The following is a 25,596-nucleotide window of genomic DNA, read 5'->3' as shown; positions in this document are numbered from 1 at the left end:
AAGTCAGCCCGAGCATGTCCCAAATTATACATCTCTTCCCTCTCTTATTCCCACTCTTATGTTTAACAGGGATCACATTTCAGTTAATTTTCAACACTTAAGAATCCCTCATAGTATTTTTTTTTTTGGTCTGTTCTACTTAATATGACTGGTTTAATTCTGTAATTCTGTAATTATCACACAGTTATATTTGTTTTAAAAAGGGCCGAGGGGGGCACAGTTTTGTGGTGTAGTGGGTAAAGCCACTGCCTGCAGTGCCGGCATCCCATATGGGTGCTGGTTTGAGTCTCTGCTGCTCCACTCTGATTCAGCTCTCTGCTATGGCCTGGGAAAGCAGTGGAAGATGGTCCAAGTCCTTGGGCTCCTGCATCCATGTGGGAGACCCGGAGGAAGCTCCTGGCTGCTGCCTTTGGTTCGGTGCAGCTCCAGCCAATGCCACCAATTAGGGAGTGAACCAGCAGATGGAAGACCTCTCTCTCTTTCTCTCTGCCTCTCCTTCTCTCTGTGTGTAACTTTGACTTTCAAATAGATAAATAAATCTTAAAAAAGAGAGAGAGAAGGAAAGAAGGGGGGGGTGGAATAAAGATATTTTCAGAATTCTAAACATACATTTGTGTCTGGGTTTGCTGGCCAGGAAGACAAATAAGTCAGAAAAAGACACAATATTCATTGTGTATGTAATTTTACTAAAAGTGTATGTAATTTTACTAAAAGTGTATGTAATTTTACTAAAAGTGCTTTCACTTAATTGAGGTATTTTTAAATGATTATTTCAAAATGTAAATTAAAGTTGCCAGTAGACAGGAAAGTGAAAAGGAAGGAAACAATAAGCATGACAATGTATTCTGGGCATGGAAGGTTAAGGAAAGATAACTTTTGGATAATGAAAGGCACTGTATATGAAATTTTAGTCCTACAATAAGATGACTGGATTACTCTAGACTGGAGAAAAAAGGGTAGGATGAATAACTTGGGTAATATAAGAATGCTGTATAAGGTTTGTGGGAGTTAAATGTTGTGTGGGATGAGGCTGACTGAGGATAGAAGAGAATGAAAAGCCCTAGGCCTGGGTTCTGAGCTCCCTGGGTAGAGAATGTAGCTTCCATTTTCTCCCCTACCCCTAGTGAGTCCTCTAATCTCTCTCCTTCTTGCCCTAACTCTCGGGCCTCCTCTTTTGAAAAAGCTAGTTCACTCTACATTCTCCAGCATACAGCAAATCCACGTTCAACCAGTAATGCCACAAATATTTCAACCCCTTAAAAATCAAATTCCTCCAGACAAAGCCACCAGCAGTCCCCTGGATGACACAGCAGTTTATACGGAGCAGATAACCTCCTCTTCCCCAAGGCTCCACCAGCTGATGGATTCCTACAGCCAGGACCCCAGGACACCCCCACCCCCATGTTAGGCAAAGCAAATGCAACATCTCTGCCCAAAGATGTTTGAGAAGATGAGACCCAACCTAAATGACCAAGGTTTGTCATTGTTGATCTCTCAGTGGGAGAGGGGAGTAGAGGCCACAGGCTCCAGGCAACAAGGAGGCCCCTAGTGAAAGTCCCCAGCAATAAGCATGGAACTAGTGATGAGAAGCCACTTGCCCAAGGCAACGCATGGCAGAGACCTGTCCCCCAGATTAGAATCCAGGTTGCCGAAGCAGTCAGCTTCCAGCTGTCCTGCTGCTCCCTGGCTGTGTATTTGATACATCTAACTTTGCTCATTTCCTCTTGGTTATCGCCTGCAGTGCTGGCCTCCATCAGTCTCATTCCAAGACAGTAAATGGTGTGAATGACAGTCACACCATGTAAGCACATTAACTCAATCTACATGAACTAAATTTACGAGTGGAGAGCAACACAGTGACAGATGAATTCTGAACTCTACTAAAACATTCCTTTTGAATACATAGCACCGGTGCTATAAATTTGCAAATGAATAAGTCAAAATATCTGTGTAGAAGACAATTAGAGGCCAGCGCCGCGGCTCACTAGGCTAATCCTCCGCCTAGCGGCGCCGGCACACCGGGTTCTAGTCCCGGTCGGGGTGCCGGATTCTGTCCCGGTTGCCCCTCTTCCAGGCCAGCCCTCTGCTGTGGCCAGGGAGTGCAGTGGAGGATGGCCCAGGTGCTTGGGCCCTGCACCCCATGGGAGACCAGGAAAAGCACCTGGCTCCTGGCTCCTGCCATCGGATCAGCGCGGTGCACCGGCCGCAGCGCGCCGGCCGCGGCGGCCATTGGAGGGTGAACCACCGGCAAAAAGGAAGACCTTTCTCTCTGTCTCTCTCTCTCACTGTCCACTCTGCCTGTCAAAAAAAAAAAAAAAAAAAAAAAAAAAGAAGACAATTAGAGTAAATCCAGAAGACATCATTAACAGTCCTTGATTTGACAAAGCAAGCTGGCCTATTAAACTGACTCTGTTATTACCAGCAGTAGACTTAAAGCCTCCATCTAAAATAAAGTCCTCATATAACTCTGGTTGCAAATATTATTTATTCTTAAGTGTTGAAATTTAACTGAAATGTGATCCCTGTTAAACATAAGAGTAGGAATAAGAGAGGGAAGAGATATATAATTTGGGACATGCTCAAGCTGACTTGCCCCAAATGGTAGAGTTAGAAACATACCAGGGGACTCCAATTTAATCCCATCAAGGTGGCATGTACCAATGCCATCTCACAATTCCAACTGATCAATTTCAGTTCACAATTGATCATAATGAAAGGACTAAGAGTCAAAGGGAGCACATAAACAAGTCTAGTACCTGCTAACACTAACCGATAGAATAAATAAAGGGGAGAGTGATCCAACATGGGAAGTGAGATACCCAGCAGACTCATAGACTGGCAGATGTCCTAAATAGCACTCTGGCCTCAGAATCAGCCCTAAAGGCATTCAGATCTGGCTGAAAAGCCCATGAGAGTATTTCAGGCATGGAAAGCCAAGACACTCTGGCAAAAGATCTCTGCGAGTGAGATCTCAGTGGAAAGAACAGGTCTTCAAAGAAGGAGGTACCTTTCTCTGAAGGGAGGAGAGAACCTCCACTTTGACTATGACCTTGTCTAAACAAGATAAGAATCGGAGAACTCAGAGGGCTTCCATAGCCTTGGGAACTCATGACTGGTGCATAGGGAGATTACTGATGCCATAGACAGGAGTGTCAATTGGTAAAGTCAACAACAGGAGTCACTGTGCACTTACTCCTCATGTAGGATCTCTGTCCTTAATGTGCTGTGCATTGAGATTTAATGCTATAACGAGTACTCAAACAATATATTTCACTTTGTGTTTCTATGGGGGTGCAAACTGTTGAAATCCTTACTTAATGCATACTAAACTGATCCTCTGTAAAAAAAAAATTATCAACTCCCAACTTGACTCTCACTGGGATTAAACATGACAATAGGTCTGATCTGATTTCATCATCATTTAAAAAAAATCATCTATTATTCCTCACTTTATGTTTCTGTGTGGGAGCAAACTGTTGAAATCTTTACTTAATGTATACTAAGCTGATCTTCTGTATATTAAGATAATCGAAAATGAATCTTGATGTGAATGGAAGGGGAGAGGGAGTGGGAAAGGGGAGGGCTGTGGGTGGGAGGGACGGTATGGGGGGGGAAGCCATTGTAACCCATAAATTTTACTTTGGAAATTTATATTCATTAAATAAAAGTTAAAAAAAAAGAAAATAAAAATAAATCTGTCAGTGGCAAGAAAAAAAAAAAGAAAAGCTTCACCCTTAGAAAAATGATAAATATTTAGTGATTCTGAAATTGGATTTACCAAGTGTGATTATTTTTGCTCCAAATGTAGTCAAGCTGGAATGTTGTATCCCATTTGCTAAAGCACCCATTCCTGTTTGCCTACAGACTCTGGTTATAAACTTGTCATCTTCTGTTGACTGTGAGTTTGTAATTCTATGATGCTTTTCAAAATGCAATTAAAATAAATGAAGTCATTTTTGCATCCAAAGCAGGCACTAGAACTCAGCTGACCACACTGTGTCAGGACTCACTAAGGAGAAGTTATACACACAAATGGCTGTGTTGGACAGGGGAGCAAGTGTCTCCAATACACACACTATGATTTGGTTCTAGGCCATTGCATGTTTGAAGCCCCTCCATTGCTGCCCTGGGGATCTTGTATAACCATTGTCTGCTATAAATTTATAAGCTTGGTTTATAATTCTTCTGGGAAACTTTGAATGTTTTGATTATAAATTTAGACTGTTAAACCCCAAGAGAACCCAATAAATCCTAGACAAACAAGATCAATTCACAGTTGCCTTTTATATGCAGTTCTCAATCTGGGAAAGTAATTTAAGACATGTGCTGCTTAGGTTTTGAAGGAAGAAAAGCCATGATCCTAAACACAGCCACTTGTATGTCTGAAGGTTTTAAACTCCACGATTTATATTTTTACTCCTTCAACTTGTCATGCATTGATCAATTAAAACAAAAACTAATCCCAAAGCCTTCCAAATCACAGTACATTGTTCGGAATCATTTGTTAGTAGGCTACTAACAATAAAATCAATGAATTCTTATTAACTTAAATCACGTTTTTACCATGTCTTTATACTCCAGGTCAATTTTAAAAGATCACACAACTACCCTCTAGAGGGAGGAAATACTCGCTTTAGCATACAAGAAGAAAATAAAATCCACACTGACTTAAAAAGTGGGGCATGAAGGGGCTGTCATTATGGCACAGCCAGTAAAGCCACTGCCTGCAATGCTCACACCCCAAATGGGCACCAGTGCGAGGCCCAGTTGCTCTACTTCTGATCCAGCTCTTTGCTGATGACCTGAGAAATGTAGCAGAAAATGGTTCAAGTGCTTAGACCCCTGAACCCATGTGGAAGACCTGGATGAAGCTCCTGCCTCCTAACTTCAGCGTGGCACAGCCCTGGCCATTGTGTGGCCATCTGGGGCATGAACCAGCAGATGGAAAATTTCTCTCTCTCTCTCCTCCCCCTGGCTATTCAAATAAATAAAAAAATTTTTAAAAAATTATTTTTCTGGTACCTGATATTATAGATATCTGTCTACTGGACAGAAATAGCTCAAGTTTATTTGGCTTGAGTATCATTAGAAAAAATAATTCAATAAAGAAATATTTATAAGCTGCAATTGTATGGAGAAATGTAAAGATGTTAAGAGGTCATGCATGCTATTACTGACTTCAGAGAACATAAAATTTAATTTGAAAGTCAATAAGTCTAAAATTCACAAAGATAGTCACATAAAAATTATATTGATGTATGGTGTATGCTAGTGGTCGGATGGTAGCATCACAGGGTCAAAGGTATCCAGGGAAAGTTCTGGGCTGTCTCCCTGGAAGCAGAGACAATCCCATATCACTTTTTTCCCCTTTATCACTTTTTTGTGGCCTCCCAAAAACTTGCCTGACACCAGGCTGACACAATGTAAGTTTTTAGAAATAACATAACAAAGGCACTAGTCCTGTATTCAAAAGGACATGTAATCAAGAAAGAATTATAGTAACAACAACAACAAAGGTAAAATAACCACACTTAAAAGGAAATATAGGGGGCTGGTGTTTTGGTATAGGAGGTAAAGCTGCAATCTGCAATGCCAGCATCCCATAAGGGCGCCAGTCCAGTCCTGGCTGCTCCACTTCTGATCCAGCTCTCTGCTATGGCCTGGGAAAGCAGTGGAAGATGGCCCAAGTCCTTGGGCCCCTGCACCCGCTGGGAGACCTGAAAGAAGCTCCTGGCTTCCATTCAGTGGAGGTCTGGCCATTTCGACTATTTTGGGAGTGACCCAGCAGATGGAAGACCTTTCTCTCTGTATCTCCCTCTCTGCCTGTAGCTCTCTTTCAAATAAATACATTAATTAAAAATAAAAACAATATTCTGCTGGTATCTGAATGGGGCAAACATGGCGCTGAGAGATTCTAGTATTTCGTGAACCATAATGAGGTCCACTTCCCCTGGTGTCTACGACTAGTAAGGTTTACAGCATCCTTAGTGCACCCCTTAATTACACCCTGCTGTTAACCCGGCCCCGTTTCGCCGTTTCAGGGTGATCACTGCAGGGTTATGGGGAGCTCTCTCTCAGGTCTTGGGGTTCTTCACCAAGAACAACCCTGGCGCCCAATGTGGCAGTAACTTATGATAAAAGAATTCAAAATCACTCACGAGAGTAACACCTCCACGCCTTCGGTGCAGGACGCCTGCCTCTGGTCCCAGTGATGCAGGAAAGCTTAAATAACTTTAAGCCCACGAGCTGGAAGCCATTATCTCCTTGTCTCTGCGCTGTCATGTTCAACTACCTGTCAATCAGGGGACCGCATCACAGGAAGTACCGCCTCTTACCGGGAGGTGGGGGTGGAGCCATGTAAACGCTTCCGTTTTTCTAAAGCCATAAAAAACTAGGAAGAGCAGAAACTGCCTTCTTTTCCTTGCATGATAATTCCCTTTCCCTGGCACACTTTCCTGAAATAAAGTCCTAATGGGCCTGTGTATTTTTCTCTTTATAAATAAAGCTGATCACCCTGCATGCCGTGTTTGGGCCTGTATTTAGAATTCTCTAAGTAAAAGGCAGGAGTCTGGAAAATTAATTTAGACCCAACCTAGCTCCGGAAGCCGGCACTGTGGAGAGTGCCAACAGGAAGTCGCCCTCTTGGTTCAAATTCAGGAGGCCAGGGGTCCCCTAGGCAGGGCCCTAAAGGAGGACATTCCAGGTAGGTGAGTGGCGCTGAGGGCCAAACGCCATCAGCCAGGGCCCGAGCGATGGGGACAGGGGCTGAGTTGTGCAAGAGTGAGTCCAAGGGCGGGAGCGCGCCTCGGCCGGGAATGGAGCGCTGCTTGCACACGGGTGTGCTAGAGTCAGGCCAGGCATGAGCAGGGCCATGGCTCTGGTCTTGGGCGGGCAGGCGGAGTCCAGCTGAAACAGGGAAGGCGACATCAGTGGCAAAGCACGGGGGTGAACGGAGCAGGCAGGGTGATTTCTGGGAGTGCGTCTGCTGCAGTCTGATCCCAGGCAGGTAAGCGTCCCCGATGGCCCACTTCCCAACCACCAGCCCAGGGACAGACTCTGTCCTCCGACTGTCGCTGAAGCCACTGCTGGCCCTAAGTGAGCCTGTCCCTTCCTTGGACCTCAGATTCTGCAGCTGTGGAGTGGGCTGTCAGTGACGTGGAATCTCCTGGTTCCTTTGTCCCGGCATCCGCGCCCTCGTGCCTGAATCCAGAACCACAGCTTCCTTTTCGGAACTGTGTATCGCCTGTCCGGTCCACACAGTTCAAGAAGCTTGACCCTGGGCTTCCATTCCTGCCTCAGAGTGGACAGAGTATCCACGTGTCTAGCTAATCTGTTGTCCCAGCCTCACGGACACTTTGATGGGTTCAAGGACCACAGTGTGGCCCCACCCAGTCCACTTGGCATTACATAATTGAAATACAGGGGAGGATTCATAAAATAGTGTCAATTGTTTATGTACCAGCGGTACATTTTGCTATTTTTTTTTAAGATTTATTTATTTATTTGAAAGACAGAGTTAGAGAGAGAGAGAGAGAGAGAGGTCTTCCATCGGCTGGTTCATTCTCCAAATGGCTGCAATGGCCAGAGTTGGGCCGATCTGAAGCCAGGAGCCTGATGTTTCTTCCAGGTCTCCCACACAGGTGCAGGGGCCCAAGCACTTGGCCCATCTTCTACTTCTTTTCCAGGCCATAAGCAGAGAGCTGGATCAGAAGTGAAACAGCTGGGATGTGAACCAGTGCCCATATGGGATGCTGGTGCCGCAGGTGGAGGTTTAGCCTATTTTAATACCACAGCACCAGCCCCATTTTGCTATTTTGTCCATAGATTACACTCATTCCAAAGTGACTTTTGCCCACACTCTAAATAATTTAATTTGAAGAGATTGTGATTTACTCTTTGAACTTTAAGATCAAACACACAACGTCGCATATCCACCGTTAAAGTACAAAACACTTCACACACACACACACACACACACGTGGAACCACTGATCAGCTCTGTAGAATTGCCTTTTCTGGAATGTCATTAGAGGGTCCAGACAGTGTGGAATCTCTTCAGACAGGCATCTGAATCAATGGGTGATTCAGCCAGGTCTTTACACTTTTGAAAGTGTGCTCATTTCTGTTGCAGAATATATATTCCATTGCTAGGATGTATATTCCATTGCTTAAATATATATTCCATTGCATGGATGTACTTTCACTTGGTTATGCATTCGGCCATTGAAGGACATCCTGGGAAAGTTTTGGCCATTATGAATAGAACTGCTGCACATAACTGCATGCTTGTTTGGATGTCGTTTTTCAAATCAGTTGTCTAAGTACAGTTTAGGGGTGTGATTGTGAGAGCACGAGGTGGAACTTGTTTAGCTTCGGAACCAGCCGCCAAACTCTTCTGCCAAGTGGCTCTCGCGCCATGCACGCCACCAGCCACAATGCTTCCTGCTTCCCCTGATCCTCAGCAGTCGGCCTTGTCATTATTTAGGGTTGAGCAGTTCTAATGACCCTGCAGTGCTATCTCGTATTGCCTTCATTTACAATTCCCAAATGACACCTGGTGGTGAGCAGGTATTTGTATGAAAATTTGCTCTCTGTGTACTTTCCGTGGTCAGGTAGCCATTCCGGTATTTACCCATTTTTAACTGAATTGCTAGTTTTCTTATTGTAGATCCTTGATAAGTCTTTGTGTATTTTGAACCAAAATTCTTGACCACCCGGTATGTTTTGTAATTTTTTTTTTGCACAGTCTATGGCTTTTTCTGTTCTCTGAAGAGGATTTTTCACAGAGCAGAATATGTAATTTTATAAAGTCCACATGCATATTTTTTCTTCAGTGAATTGTCTTCTGTTGTGCGTTACAGGTTATCATCAAGTCCAAGGTCACATTTTTTATTCTTCTAGAATGTTTATAATTCTGCATTTCAGATTTTCTAGGCTCCTGTTGGTTTAGCTGCATCATGTATTGCAGTGCCTGGGTTTGATGCCTGGCCCCAGTTGAGTCCACCTTCCTGTGTGCACCCTGCAAAGCAGCAGGCAATGGCTCAGAGTTGGGTCACTGCTCCCTTGTGGCAGGCCTGGGTGGAGTTCCTGGCTCCCATCTTCTCCCCCCTCCCCTGCCACTGCCATCATTTGGGGGGTTAACCAGTAGATGTGGGAGCTCTTTCTCCCTGTCCTTCTGCCTCTCAAGTAAATATTTCACAAAAATAAAAAGTGTATCCACACAGTGGCCGCCAATGGCCTTCAGACCCTCCTAAGGCCAAGTGTTCTCGTGATCTTGGCTGCACTGGGGTTTGAAGTAAGTGTAATGTCTGCTCTTCTGAAATGGTATTGACATGGTTGTTTTAAAATGTAATTTACTTCCAAATAATTTCAAGTTTACAGGAATCTTACAGTGGTAACACAAAGTACCCCAACCCTTCCCTCAGATTGCCCAACAGTTACTGCTTTACCGTATTCACACCTCTACAGGGAACACTCCATTGTATTTTACTCCAAACCAGGACGGTCTCCCAGGTAAGCATCACTTAATCCCCAACCAGGACATCTACATGATTCCGACATAATAATCCAGGGGCTACTGGTTTCATGTTACTATTATGGTGTGGATTATTACATCTCTACAAGAAGTATGTATCTGTCATTTTTTTTGACAGGCAGAGTGGACAGTGAGAGAGAGAGAGAAAGGTCTTCCCTTTTCCATTGCTTCACACCCCCCCACCAATGGCCGATGTGGCTGGCGCACTGCGGCCAGCACACCACGCTGATCTGAAGCCAAGAGCCAGGTGCTTCTTCCTGGTCTCCCATGCGGGTGCAGGGGCCCAAGGATTTGGGCCATCCTCCACTGCACTCCTGGGCCACAGCAGAGAGCTGGACTGGAAGAGGAGCACCTGGGACAGAATCCAGCACCCCAACCGGGACTAGAACCCGGGGTGCCAGCGCCGCAGGCGGAGGATTAGCCTATTGAGCTGCGGTGCTGGCCTGTCATTTTTTCATTGTGATACTATGTCCTTGACTTGGTAGTGGATTGGGGGTCAGTTTGGGATGGGGCTAATTTTAGGATGTTGGGAACATAAGGGTTAGAAGTTAGAGTAATAAATGTAGGGCTTAGGAATTAGGGTTTACAGAGTAGGAGCTGGGGGTTTGGGTTGTAGATTAGGAGCTAAGAGTGAAAAATTGTGGTTAGGTGGTTAGAGTTAGGGATAGAGTTGGGGTTAGAGGTAGGGGTAAGGGTAAAGCTTACAGGTTTGGGGGAGGATCAGTTAGGATTGTACAGGTTCATTCTAGGCAGTATACATGGATCCTTTGAAACATGAATCAGAAGATAATGCTTTTTGTTTGTTTGTTTTAAAGATTTATTTATTTGAAATTCACAGTTACACAGAGAGAGAAGGAAAGGCAGAGAGAGAAAGGTCTTCCATCTGTTGGTTAACTCCCCAAATGGCCACAACAGTGGGAACTGTGCAGATCCGAAGCCAGGAGCCAGGAACTTCTTCCAGGTCTCCCACATGGGTACAGGGGCCCAAAGACTTGGGCCATCTTCTTACTGCTTTCCCAGGCCATAGCAGAGAGCTAGATTGGAAATGAAGCAGCTGGGACTTGAACCAGCACCTATATGGGATGCTGGCACTGCAGGCAGTAGCTTTATCCACTGCACCGCAGCAGCAGCCCCAAGAATGCTTCTTTAAAGATGCCTTCTACTCTGTCTTCCTAGTTAACAGAACTCATGAAACTGTAGATTCTGCAGGGGAATATGTTTCCATAGCGCTTTGCAATCATTTCTCATCACTGCTTACAGGGACTCAGAAGGAGCATGAATCAGCATGCTTCTCGCAAGATGTGCTGCATCCCATGCTTCCTTGGTAAAGTGAAGGCTCTGCCACCTATGGGCTCTGTAAAGAGCTTCTCCAAGGCCCTTCCACACGCTTCCCAGGAGTCCACACCTCACTCAATTGAAAGTGGCAGTTGAGGCCAGACAGCTCTGAGAAACATGCATCAGAGCACACTTCTCCAAAGATACCATGTGCTCTGCATACGTGAACTTAAATCTTCACCAAACTGCGAGTTCTGTAACGAAGTCACTGCCCATGCTTCTTTGCTATCATTTCTTAGCATCAGGTACAGAGACCTATTCCAAGTTGTGTAAGAGACAACTGGAGAATAATCATTCAGAGCTTGTGTTATGGGTTGAGGAGGATCTGTCTCCCCCAAATCCATGCAGGTGTCCAAATTCAGAGGCCTTCATAGTGATGGTTGAAGGACTGAGGGTTGAGATCTGATATAATCATGGCATCTGAGATGGCTCTGGTGGGTGGTTTTTTAGGTCATTGCAGGAGTGGGCCTAGAGGGTAGTTGTATTCCAACCTGATCAGCTATAACTTGAGAAAGACACAGTAATTTACAAACCTAGTTTTGGCAGAAGAGAGAACACAGGCTGCAGAATTAGTCAGATCTGGGTCCTAATCCCAGCTTAGTCATTGTTGTCGCATCCAGGGCTACTCACCTGACCCTCACTTTTCTCCTCTAGCAATGGGCCGGATGTCCCTCAGTGCTGTGGTCACTCTCCCCTTGGGGAAGTCTGTCCCTTCTCTTGGGATAACACAGAACACCCACGAGAAGAAAATGCACCTGTTACTGTAGCTGTCATTAGAACTGTTTCCACAGAAGGATCAGAAAGATAGGACCAGCATTTTGGCCCAGCAGGTTAAGCCTCTGTGGACAGAGCTCAATTGCTCCACCTCTGTCCCAACTCCCTGCTAATAAATCTGGGAAACAGTGGAAGATGCTCAAGTGCTTGGGCTCCTGCTACCCATGTGGGAGACCTGGATGGAGCTGCAGCCATTTGGGGAGTGAATCAGCAGATGGCAGATTTTCTGTGATGCTCTTTCAAAACATGTATTTTTTTTTAAAAGAAAATATAACCAATCAAATGAAACTTCAAGTTTACTTCATTAAGAAACTATAAGACAGATTATAGGGACAGGTTTTGGTATCAGAAAAAATTTTAAACAGACTAATATATTCATGAGTCTTTTTTTAAAAAGACTTCTTTCTTTTAAAGTCAGAATTACAGAGAGAGAGAGAGAGAGAGAGGGAACGAATGAATGATTGGATGTTCCATTCACTGGTTTACTCTCCAATAATGGAAACAGCCATGACTGTGCCAAGCCAAAGCCAGGGGATTCTTCCAGTCCTCCTACATGGGTGTAGGGGCCCAAGAACTTAAGTCAACTTCATGGTTTCCCAGGTGCATTAGCAGGGAGCTGGAGCAGCCAGGACTTGAACTGGCAACTATATGGGATGCTAGTGTTGCGGCTGGTGGCTTACCTGCTATGCCAAAATGCTGGACCCAATAGAATAATCTGACACAGGGCAGTGGCTTCTGATAAGCAGATAAGAAAAAAAATTGTCACATTTCCTTTCTTGTCGTAAAACTGATACTGAAATTAAAACTATTAAGGTAATGCCAAGCCTGATAGGAGCTCAGTAAACACACACTAAATTAACCTTTTCCACACATGAGAACTCCTGGGCCCGACCTGCTTAGCTTTGGAGATCAGGTGAGCTCGGGCACACTCAGCAGTGTGGCCTCAGAAAAGCAGACTTTGCCCTGCATCTTACACACCCGTCAGCTGCACTAAGAGACTGAATTGCTGGAGTTTCTTTTGGATGTGTGTCTACTTTCATACATGAGACAGGGTCGCAGTTTTATTTACTGTGTATTAGTTTTGTCAAGTTTGGCACTAGACTTATGCCGGTTTTATGAAATGAAGTGAATAACTTTTTGTTGTTGCTGTTCTGCTTGGGAACAGATTATGTAGTATAATTATGATGAGTCTAACTCTGCCTGTCAAAAAAAAAGATTTAAAAGAATTTTTACTAAAGGGGGGAAAATATAAGAACTCCACAATCCCCCTAAAGGAAAATGTGGAAAATAAGAAAAAGAAGTGAATTAGGAAGTATAAAATTGGTCATTAATCTCATAACCTTAAAAAAGATTTAATAGAGGAGGCCAACTTCATGGCACAGTAGGTTAATCCTCCTCCTGTGACACTGGCATCCCATGTGGGTGCCAGTTCTAGTCCTGGATGCCCTTCTTCCAATCCAGCTCTCTGTTATGGTCTGGTAAAGTAGTGGAGGATGGCCTGAATGCTTGGGCCCCTGCACCTGCATGGGAGATGGGGAGGAGGCACCTCGCTCCTGGCTTCAGATCGGCAGAACTCTGGCCATTGTGGCCATCTTGGGAGTGAACCAATGGAAGGAAGACCTTTCTCTCTGTCTCTCCCTCTCACTCTCTATGACTTACCTCTCAAATAAATAAATAAAATCTTTTAAAAAAGATTTAATAAAAATTACCCATATAAAGATACAGGTCAGTAAAAGCCCTAGAATGCTGGATATGCCTAAGATGGAAAAGAAAGGAGAGAGTGGTCTCCTAGAATCCCAACTGCTCAGGGTCCTTGTCTCTTGATAAACAAATTGAACTGATTCATGAATCCCTGTATAACTGAGATGCTATCTATTTGGAAAATACAAGACATGAGTACTGTAGGCATGCACATTAAGTTGTCAAACTGTAGACAGGGGTGTTGAGTTATCTGGTGACTCATACATGTATTCACAGCCCAACTTGGGTACATCTTAATTAGCATGTTCAGACTGAGGTTACAAAGAAAGAGAGTGAATACCAGAGATGTGGTACTGAAGATGAAAGGGCCCTAATGCGTTAGACAACAAATTATTTTTTTTTCTTTGTATTCTGGGCATATTCAATCTTAGCATCACTCTCATATTTTTCCTTAATATACAGAAAACTTAATACTTACTAATACTTAATAATACTTGCTGCAGGAATTCTGCAGAAAGTACCACAGAGTTCCATAGTGATAACAAGTGCCCAGCTCTCTTACATGGTACTGTAACTACAATTTCCTCTATTTGAGATTCTCTGTGTGGATTAAAAAATAAAAAGGCTTACTGTATCAGTCCCATTGCTTTCATGTCATACCCCATGTATTACCTAAAGAACAAGGTCACTTTCAGTTCTTGCAGTTATTTTTAACTTAGTAAAATAGTTTTTTTTTTTTAAAATTCACCACTGTAGTCTGTTGTTCTAAACCCACATACAAGTTAGTACCAAGGGGAGCCATGTTCAGAGAGCCAAGAAACCCAGAAAGGGAAGCAGAGTCGCACAGACCATTCACCAGTGACAAAGGAGGCAGAAGACTGTTGGAAAACAGAGAGCTTGTAATAATGAAAAAAGGACAGTTTTGTAACCAATCACTTATTTGCTTTTAAAAACACATAACCACATTAACTTTTTGCTTTGTACAACCATCTAGAAACTATAAAACCGTACCACCTTGTGCATTTAACTACTTATCAAGAAGGGAAGTCCATATGTCACAAGAATTCTACCCATACAAGGAGGGAAAGGGAGACAGCTAATAGCATAGTCACAGATACAACAGGAATCCAAGCAAGCATCAATTCTCTGACGTCACCTTTTCCATTTACCAGAGTGGAGAGTAAGAAAGCAAGGAAGGAGAAAGGGAAAGAAAGAAGCATCCACAGAGGACTAGTCACAATCCAGTTACTCCTGAGAGCCACAGCTCAGGGTTTCATAAAACAGCATCGTTTGACCAACACGGTTTGGGGGAGCAGGGTGAGGGGTAGGGAGGGAGTCTGAAAAGAAAACCATTTCTCACCCCATTCCCCTCCTCAGTATTCTTCATTGATACAAGGGTCTGTGCTAATCCTGAAAATGGCAAAAAATTAATCTTCAGAATGTGATAAAGTTTAAGAGTTCTGTTCTTTTTCAACCAAAACGTGAGTTTCTCACAGTTTTACTTTACAGTTCAAAAGAATAACAATTATCATAAACAATGGCTTCGGGATTTCCCACAATCATTCTCCCTGCTCCCACCATGCTGGTGTGGCTCCAGGATGTGAAGGCAGGGTCCTCAGAGACAACGATTAGGAAGCACTGCTCCTCCCTGAAGTCCACATCCTTCCCACAGACTCGTGGCGGTACAGAGGAAGAACCACAGTAACACAGTGGACGTCTCATCAAGTAACAGGTTTGAAGGTATATCAGGGGGACCGTGTCATTAGCAGACACACAGAATCCAAGGCAAACACACATTATCTTTCATTGTTCTCCTTAGGTTGATTGCACCAGACAGAAACTGAACGTGGCTTTGATTCAATAATAAAGTAAACCAAAGGTTTATGACAAGGAAACACACTTCAGTGGAAAATTAGTATTATGATTCTCCTCACTTCAGGGGAAACTCTGATTTTGTCTCTTACTTCTTCTCCCACTATAATTAAGCAAATATATTCTGGAAGGTAGCTTCTGAGGGCAACTTAGTATCAGAGTTTGGACAATTCACACAAGAAATATTATGAGCCATACCAATCAACAGCCTCCTTTCTGCTCCCAAGCTTCTTGTATTGCTTAACTTAAACTGCTCCAAATCTAATGGGATGCTTTTACTTTTTCACATTTGGTAAGTAGAGCGTGGTTAACGCTGGTTAAATGATTGGTCTGGAGCACTGAAAAGCACAAATTCCTTTAGCTCTACCCAGCTCTACCCCATATTACCATAAGGATGCTCTAAAAATTTTTATTGAAGCAAGAACATTTATTTGTTTTTTGAACCATCCACTGGTTCCAAAAGTCTGCAACATCCAGAACTGGGCCAGGCTGAATGAAGCCAGGAGTCGGGAGCTTTGTCTGGGTCTTCCCCATGGGTGCAGGGTCCCAAGATATTGGGCCGTCTTTTGACTGCTTTCCTAGGTGCATTAATGGGGAGCTGGAGCAGAAGCAGAGCAGCTGGGAATCGAGCCAGGGCAAATGTGGGATGCCAGCATTGCAGATGGCGGCTTGACTCACTGTGCCACAGTGCCTGCACCAAGCAGGAACATTTAAATTGCTGTCTACTCTCAGAACAAAATTTTAAGTGAACAGTATGATACTGTCCAGTGTAGACACAATGCTGGGAAGCACATCTCCACAACCTGTCACTCCTAGTTGGAACTTAATGCTTGCTTGTCATCTCATCCTCACTTTCCCCTCCCCACCAATCTGCTCCCTGATTCTAGGAGTTTCACTATTTTAGGTTCCTCATGTAACTGGAGTCATTATTTGCCCCTTCCATTATCCTTACTCACTAAATATTAAGATTTAAAAAAATAAAGATTTTCTCTAGGTTGGATCCATATGAAATTAGTTTATTATTATTTTCTATAGCTGAAAAATAGTTGAATATCAACAATTTCATTTGGTCTAACTTGATAAGCTTCCTAGGATAAATGTTATACGAGGCTAAAGCCCAAAGAACATACGGCCCTAAAAAAGTAGAAGCCGGGGCTGGCACCGGGGCTCACTAGGTTAATCCTCTGCCTGTGGCACCGGCATCCCATCCCTGGTTCTAGTCCCGGTTGCTCCTCTTCCAGTACAGCTCTCTGCTGTGGCCCGGGAAGGCAGTGGAGGATGGCCCAAGTGCTTGGGCCCTGCACTTGCATAGGAGACCAGGAAGAAGCACCTGGCTCCTGGCATCGGATTGGCGCAGCGCCAGCCGTAGCAGCCATTTGGGGGGTGAACCATCGGAAAGAAGACCTTTCTCTCTGTCTGTCTCTCTCTCACTGTCTAACTCTGTCAAATAAATTAAAAAAAAATTCTTTAAAAAAAAAAAAGAAGTAGAAGCCATACAAACTGAGAAGCGAGGCGAGGCCGGCACAGGGATATGCTCTGGTTGTACTTCCATGACTGATTCTTCCTGGTCCATCATCTGCTCTAGGAGAGTCTGATCATCTGCATTCAGAGGGGCCACAGAGATGTCCCACACAGCACGGAATTCACCACAGTTATTCAGATGTTTGTTCTCCAGGCGAAAGAAGTTCCACACAAAACGCCTGAGCAAAATGGTGCACAGCAAACAGATTACTTGTAAAATATGGACATAATATTACTACCTATAAACCTACCCAAATACCAAGATGCCACTCATGGAAACAAAAATGAGGAATTAAGGCTAGGTTATTAAAATAAATCAGGGAAAATGGTGTGGGGTTGGTGGGGAAGCAAACAAGAGTGGACTATATAAAAGGGACTCCTGAATGCAGTGTTTGAGTGCTCATCCTCCCACTCTGTTCAACAAATGTTTACTGAATGTCTGTTGTAAGGCAGGAAAATGCAATGGAGAAAGCAGATAAAGCCTCTGTCTTCACAGAGTGTAATTTCTAGTGGCAGAGACAGATAAAAGTAAGTAGGCAATGAAGTGGGCAATGACAGACACTATGAAGAACATCAAGCAGAACGAGGGACTGAGCAGTCTCAAGAGTTTTGGTCTTGCGGAATGATGATGCTATTAACCAAGATCAGAGGATAGTGTGGTTTCTGTTGGACTAGAGCTACTTGTCAGACATTCATAGTAAAAGGGGGACATGAGTCTGCAATTCAAGGGTGCAGGGTTGGAAATGGCTAAAGACAGTATTTCAAATAACCGTTTAGGGATACTGAAACTGGAGGAGAGATCAGAGACTAAGGTATAAATCCTGGAAAACCCCGAAAATCAGTCTGATAATAAGGACCAGTAAAGGAGTTGAGAAAGAACAGCACATGAGAAAAACAATGTAAAGCAAAAGCCTTGGGAGAAGTACAGAGAACTGACCGTGAGATTTAGCATAGCAGAGAGGCAATAGCATCTATGAGCACATAATCTAAGGCAATATACTCTAAGATCACGGCTCCATCTCTAATTAGCTGCAACGGCCTTGGACAAGTTACTTAGCCTGCACTTCAGAGTCCTCAGTCAAAGCAATCACAACAGTACCTATCTCAAATTACAATGAGGATTCATAAATTAGTGTAAGGAGCTTAGGACAGTCCAGATACAGAGCAGGTATGACATAGTGTTTTCTGCTACTGCTATTATTATTACAGATAATTAACAAAACTTTCAGTTGAATTAAAGAGAATGGGGGGTGGGGCAGTGCTGTGGCTTAGCGGGTTCAGCAGCCACCTGCAATGCCAACATCCCATATGGGTTCCAATTTGAGACCCAGCAGTACACTTCTGATCCAGCTCTCTGCTATAGCCTGGGAAAGCAACAGAAGATGGCCCAAGTGCTTAGGCCCTTGCACCCATGTGGGAGACCAGGAAGAAGCTCCTGGCTCCTGGCTTTGGATTGGCCCAGCTCCAGGTGCTGTAACCACTTGGGGAGCGAACCAGTAGTCAGACCTCTCTCTGCCTCTGCCTCTCTGTAACTCTGCCTTTCAAATAAAGAAATAAATCTTTAGAAAGGAAAAGAATGGGAGAGAAGTGAGAATGGAGATATCAAGTGCAGACACTTCTTGAATTTGCTATAAAGGACAGCAGAAAGAAGCGCAGTCATTGCAAGGGTACAGTAGGTTCAAATGGGTGAGAAAACGTTTGATTCTATTATTAAGCAAATGGCTTTTTTTTGAGAAACAATATGAGTAAAAAAAGAATGGAATTTTTAACTAGAATTTTTTTCTTTTCTAAGTTTATGAAGCAGTACACAGGAAAGAGAAAGAACTGCCTGGTGGTGGGGGGAGGGTGGTGGCAGCGATGGTGCCAGAGTCAGGAAGGGTAAGTGAGCTGACCAAATAGTGTGGAGACATTTCTGATCACTCTTTATCTTTCAGGTCTATCTTGCTGTTTCCAGCGTCTATGTTATTGGATTGGGAAATGTTTGTTCATCCTCACTCAGAGGAATGTCATGTACCTATCTGAAAATATCCTGTGTCATCTCATCTGTGAGAGAGAGTTTCTCTGGGTAGAGTTCCAGGTAGGCAGTTTCACTGAAGACTTGATTCGAATGAATTCTCACTTTAATTGTTGGTGTTCAGAAGTCAGCTGTCAGTCTGCCACTTTTCTAAAAGCAATCCTTTGTGTTTTAAATAAACATTTTAATTGAAGGATGGCATTAAATATAGAAAAGCATGCGAATCCTAAGTGTACAGTTTAGTTGTCAGAAACCGATCACACTGTGTAATTATCATCCAGAGATACAAAGCACATCATCAGGTACTGTAGTCACCTTTAGGACCCTCTCTAATGTTCACTTCTGGGGAGTTTATTAATTGGCCTTTCATATTTAGCTGTGCCATCTATCTAGAAACAATTTCACATACATTAAAGTTAGGATTCACTTTTCTTCTCTATATGGATACACAGTTGACTCATCTATTAAAATGCCTCTAGGGTTGGCACTGTGGCATGGCAGCCTAGGACACTGCCTGTGGCGTTGGCATTCCATATGGGCACCGATTTGTGTCCAGGCTGCTCCTCTTCTGATCCAGCTCTCTGCTGTGGCCTGGGAAAGCAGTGGAAGATAGCCCAAGTGCTTGGGTCCCTGTACCTGGAGGAAGCTCCGGCTCTTGGCTTCAGATTGGCTCAGCTCCAGCCATTGTGGGCATCTGGGGAGCAAACCAGTGGATGGAAGAGTTTCTGTCTCTCCCTCTGTCTGTAACTCTACTTCTCAAATAAATAAATAAAATCTTTAAAATAAACACATAAAACACCTCTATTTCTCCATTGTTACATAGCTATCTTTGTCATAAATCAAGTATATATATATAAACCAAATACATATATATGTACATAAACTTATATAAAGAAACATATATAAACATATATTATATATATATATATATATATAATTTATGAAGCAGTACATAGGGAAAAGAAAGAACTGGCTGAAAATCCACACAAAGTTTTTACACAAAATGCATCTTCTATGAATTCTATGAATTTTCCTTATTTCACTAACTGCATTTGCAGTAAGATGTAAAACAACCGTGGTAACAGCACTCATACTTGTCTCATGTATGACCTTAAGGGAAAGCTTACAGTATTTAACTGCTTAATAAGATAAAGATAATGGGTTTTGTTTTTTGCAGAAAATACCTATTTTTCTCAGGAGCAGATACTGTTAGCAATTATCTTTTCTATATACTGTTTCCCTTTTATTTAAAATGTGGTTAAATTATACATACTGATTTTTGGATGTTAAATCTTATTGTTTATAAAGTGAACCTGATTTGTGATATATTACCCTTTTTATATACTGTTGGACTATTATCAGCTAATATTTTGTTCAGGATTTTTGCAACTCTATACATGACATAGATTGATGGTTTTTGACATCTTTGTAGATTCAGAAATCACAGTCATGCTGGTTGCATAAAACAACCTAGGAAGCACTCTCTTTATTGTCCTTTCTCTTTAGAAGAGTTTTATGTAAAATTGATAATATTTTTTTCCTTGAAAAATTGGAAGAATCCCCTGGGCCTAGAATGTTCTTTGTGAGAAGTATTTTAATATGGATTTAATTGTTTTAACTGAAGTTTATCAGATTTTCTATTTCTTCTTTACAGGTTCTGGTAAACTGCTTTTTTATAGAGTTTTTTCGTTTTATTGAGATTTTTAAATTTACTGGCATAACGTTGAACATAATACTCATTTTATCTTGTTAAAAAATCACTAGATTTCTGATATTTGTAATTTGTGCCTTCTTTCCTTTTTAGTTTGATCAGTCTAGCCAAGCACTTTATTTTTTTTTGTTTGTTTGTTTGTGCAATTTGATCGATGTTTTATTTCATGATAGGGTTGTTTTTTTTTTTTTTGACAGGCAGAGTGGACAGTGAGAGTGAAAGAGAGAGGGAGAAAGGTCTTCCTTCTCCGTTGCTTCACCTCCCAATGGCCGCTGCGGCTGGCACACTGTGGCTGGCGCACCGAAGGCAGGAGCCAGGTACTTTTCCTGGTCTCCCATGGGGTGCAGGGTCCAAGCACTTGGGCCATCCTCCACTGCACTCCTGGGCCACAGCAGAGAGCTGGCCTGGAAGAGGGGCAACTGGGACAGAATCCGGTGCCCCGACCGGGACTAGAACCCAGTGTGCTGGCGCCGCAAGGCGGAGGATTAGCCTAGTGAGCCGCGGCGCCGACCTCAGAATACAGTTTTAAAGAGCAACCCCACAAGCCAAGTTAAAAGACAAACTGGGAAGAAACATTTCACAGCTGGTATTATGGACAAAGAACGAATTCCCCCCAAAAGAAAGAGCTCCTAGAGATGGCCGAAAAGACCAACAACTCAGTAGAAAAATGAAGCGAGGACGGAGTTCCCGCACAGGGAAACACAGCTGGCCCCTCAACATGTGACCAGAGGCCCGGCCTTGCTCCGGGTAAGGTAAAGGCAGGCTTTGAAAAGCCCCGAAGGCCTCTTCTCACAGGCCCCTGGACCACCGTGGTCGGGAAATTCTGACTTCGCGGTGTTGGCTTTTCACTGACTGCAGCCACTCTGGGCCCTTTGAGGAGCCAGTGGCTGCGGCCAGGGGCAGGGGCTCTTCACGAAGGAGGCAGACGGCAGGCGAGGCAGCCACATCCCAGGACGTCTGTGCTCCGGGCCCCGGCCCGGTTCAAGCTGCCTGAGTTTCTCCTGGAGCTTCCGGAGCTGCCTCTGACCCCAGCTAAGCGGATCTGGAGGGGGGCAATGTCCCCAGCTAGCTGCAGGCCATCCCTGAAGCTGGCTTGCGCCCGCAGCAGACTGAAAAACCAGGATTCCGAACCAGTTCAGGGGGTCCTGGGGCGCTGGGGCTCGGGCTCCGGCGTCTTGGTGGGGCCCTGGCGCTGGCGCAGAGCTGCCTCAAGGGGCCCCACCTTCTCCGGGATCTGGGCGCCGGCTCTCACCACTAGCAAGTTCTGGGTCCCTCCGGGGCCCCGCTGGCTCACATACACACCTGGGGCTCCGTGTGTTAGGCGTACTGCAGGGGGCCTACCTACTTCTCACCCATGGCCTAGCGCGCCTGGACGAGCGACATCCAGCCCTCCTCCACAGGGCCGTGCAGCGCCTCCCGTTTCGCCTCCAGCTCCTCCAGGTCCGCGAGCAGCTGCAGGATCAGCGAATCCAGTTCCGCCTGCACGTCCCGGGCCACCACGGGTCCGCCATACTCGGGTCTCAGGTGGGCTGAGGATCGGGTCTGGAGCCGACTCCTTTAGGTCGCCCAATCACCGCCAGCCGCGCTGGCGTGACAGCCAGTCAGCGTGCGGGATACGCCCCCAAGGAGGCGTTCCCAGCCAAGGACCCGGACAGGCCAACAGTATCTAGACTATCACATCACCCCGTTTAATGGCAGGCTCCCGGCGGGAAGTATAGGAGCCGAATTCCCCAATTAATGCCCCAAGTAGGCCAACCAGCTGCACAGTCTACGAGGGCTAAAGGTGGAGGCGGTAGCATTTTAAAAATCAGCCTACCGCTATAGCAATGGAAAAAGGCGAAGCCGTTTGGCAACCATTTTGATTCGGGAAAGAGTGGCTTTAATTACGGAAGGTGCCTGCAGGTACCTTCCCAATTAGTCTCTGTGCTATTGTTACAGCCAATAGGTTTTCTCGAGTCGCCAATCATGACTGCTTCAGCAGTTTATTGCCCGTTGGTAGCCGCTCCGGAAGCCCTGGGGGGCCGACATCTTTGTTAACGGCCGTCCCACATCACGTGACCTAACAAGCACTTAAAAATTTTTATATATTTAAGATTTATTTATTTATTTATCTGACAGGCAGACTTACAGATCGAAGGAGAGACAGAGAGTGAAGTCTTCCATCCTCTGGTCCATTCCTCAAATGACCCAAGGGCAGGAGCTGGGCCAATCTGAAGCCAGGAGCCAGGAGCTTCTTCCGGGTCTCCCACGCGAGTGCAGGGGCCCAAGCACTTGGGGCACGTTCACTGCATTCACAGGCCATAAATAGACAGCTAGATTGGAAGAGGGGCAGCCGGGACATGAACCAGTGCCCAGATGGCATGCTGGCGCTGGAAGTGGACATTTAACCTATTGTACCACAGCACCACCCCCCACAACCAAGCATTTTATCAGTAATATTAAATTAGTCTTTAAAAAGCTAACTTTGGCTTTGTTAATATTTTCTAACTTTGTTTTCTATTTCCTTATTTTCTGTTTTTGTATTTCCTTCCTTCCACTTTCTTTCAGGTTTGATTTACAGTTTTTAGATTTTTTTCTAACGTACTGAGCTATACACTTAAAAAAAATGTATTTGTTATTTGAAAGACAGAGTGACAGAGAGACAGGCAGAGACACAGACAGAAAGATCTTCCAACTGCTGCATCAATCCCCAAATGGCCACAACAGCCAGGGCTGGACCAGGCAGAAGCCAGGAACTCCATCAGGGTCTCCCACATGGTGGCAGAACCCAAGCACTTGGGCAATCTTCCATTGCTTTCCCAGGGAGAGTAGCGGGGACCTGGATAGAAAATAGCAGCCAGATGGAACCTTCTCTAGGATTGATCACATACTAGGCCATAAAGCAAGTCTCAGCAAATTTAAAAGAATTAGAATCCTACCATGCAGCTTCTCAGACCACAGTGGAATGAAGCTGGAAATTAGCAACTCAGGAAACCCCAGAAAGTATGCAAACACATGGAGACTGAACAACATGCTCCTGAATGAACACTGGGTCATTCAAGAAATCAAAAGAGAAATCAAAAACTTTCTGGAAGTAAATGAAGATAACAACACATCAAAACTTATGGGATACAGCAAAAGCAGTAGTGAGAGGTAAATTTATAGCAATAGGTGCCTATATCAAGAAATTGGAAAGGTACCAAATAAATGAGCTTTCAGTGCATCTCAAGGACCTAGAAAAACTGCAGCAAACCAAACCCAAATCTAGTACGAGAAGAGAAATAATTAAAACCAGAGAAGAAATTAACAGGATTGAATCCAAAAAAACACTACAAAAAATCAGCCAAGCGAGAAGCTGGTTTTTTGAAAAAATAAACAAAATTGACACCCCATTGGCCCAACTAACTAAAAAAAGAAGAGAAAAGACCCAAATCAATAAAATCAGAGATGAAAAAGGAAACGTAACAACAGACACCACAGAAATAAAAAGAATCATCAGAAATTACTACAAGGACCTGTATGCCAGCAAACAGGAAAATCTATCAGAAATGGATAGATTCCTGGACACATGCAATCTACCAAAATTGAACCATGAAGACATAGAAAACCTAAATAGACCCATAACTGAAACAGAAATTGAAACAATAATAAAGGCCCTTCCAACAAAGAAAAGCCCAGGACCAGATGGATTCACTGCTGAATTCTACCAGACATTTAAAGAAGAACTAATCCCATTTCTTCTCAAACTATTCAGAACAATCGAAAAAGAGGGAATCCTCCCAAATTCTTTCTATGAAGCCAGCATCACCTTAATCCCTAAGCCAGAGAAAGATGCAGCACTGAAAGAAAATTATAGACCAATATCTCTCATGAACATAGATGCAAAAATCCTCAATAAAATTCTCGCCAATAGAATACAACAACACATCAGAAAACTCATCCACCCAGACCAAGTGGGATTCATCCCTAGTATGCAGGGATGGTTCAACATTCGCAAATCAATCAATGTGATTCACCACATTAACAGACTGCAAAAGAAAAACCATATGATTATCTCAATTGATGCAGAGAAAGCATTCGATAAAATTCAACACCCTTTCATGATGAAAACTCTAAGCAAATTGGGTATAGAAGGAACATTCCTCAATATAATCAAAGCAATTTATGAAAAACCCACGGCCAGCATCCTATTGAATGGGGAAAAGTTGGAAGCATTTCCACTGAGATCTGGCACCAGGCAGGGATGCCCACTCTCACCACTGCTATTTAACATAGTTATGGAAGTTTTAGCCAGAGCCATCAGACAACAAAAAGAAATTAAAGGAATACAAATCGAGAAGGAAGAAGTCAAACTATCCCTCTTTGCAGACGCTATGATTCTTTACTTAGATCCAAAGAACTCTACTAAGAGACTATTGGAACTCATAGAGGAGTTTGGCAAAGTGGCAGGATATAAAATCAGTGCACAAAAATCAACAGCCTTTGTATACACAAGCAATGCCATGACTGAGAAAGAACTGCTAAGATCAATCCCATTCACAATAGCTACAAAAACAATCAAATACCTTGGAATAAACTTAACCAAGGACGTTAAAGATCTCTACGATGAGAATTACAAAATCTTAAAGAAAGAAATAGAAGAGGATACCAAGAAATGGAAAAATCTTCCATGCTCATGGATTGGAAGAATCAACATCATCAAAATGTCCATTCTCCCAAAAGCAATTTATAGATTCAATGCAATCCCAATCAAGATACCAAAGACATTCTTCTCAGATCTAGAAAAAATGATGCTGAAATTCATATGGAGGCACAAGAGACCTCGAATAGCTAAAGCAATCTTGTACAACAAAAAACAAAACCGGAGGCATCTCAATACCAGATTGCAGGACATACTACAGGGCAGTTGTAATCAAAACAGCATGGTACTGGTACAGAAACAGATGGATAGACCAATGGAACAGAATTGAAACACCAGAAATCAACCCAAACATCTACAGCCAACTTATATTTGATCAAGGATCTAAAACCAATTCCTGGAGCAAGGACAGTCTATTCAATAAATGGTGCTGGGAAAACTGGATTTCCACGTGCAGAAGCATGAAGCAAGACCCCTACCTTACGCCTTACACAAAAATACACTCAACATGGATTA

General features: G+C 43.7%; 1 long non-coding RNA gene across 1 annotated transcript in view; it reads right to left on the bottom strand.

Moving 5' to 3' along the window:
• Positions 1-8,687: 8,687 nt before the first annotated feature.
• LOC127487786 (uncharacterized) overlaps positions 8,688-25,596 on the bottom strand; it is a 79,829-nt gene continuing 62,920 nt past the window's right edge. Inside the window, exons 4-5 of the long non-coding RNA XR_016216060.1 lie at positions 16,714-16,916; positions 8,688-9,018 (exon numbers count right to left, since the gene is read on the bottom strand). This is a non-coding gene — a long non-coding RNA (uncharacterized LOC127487786). The remainder of the gene's footprint in view (positions 9,019-16,713; positions 16,917-25,596) is intronic.

Source organism: Oryctolagus cuniculus, chromosome 11 (assembly GCF_051225735.1).
Source record: "Oryctolagus cuniculus isolate XC-2025 breed Fujian yellow rabbit chromosome 11, ASM5122573v1, whole genome shotgun sequence".
NCBI classification, from domain to species: Eukaryota; Metazoa; Chordata; class Mammalia; order Lagomorpha; family Leporidae; genus Oryctolagus; species Oryctolagus cuniculus.
The sequence above is the reverse complement of the archived record's forward strand: the minus strand, read 5'-3'. Positions and strand labels throughout refer to the sequence as shown.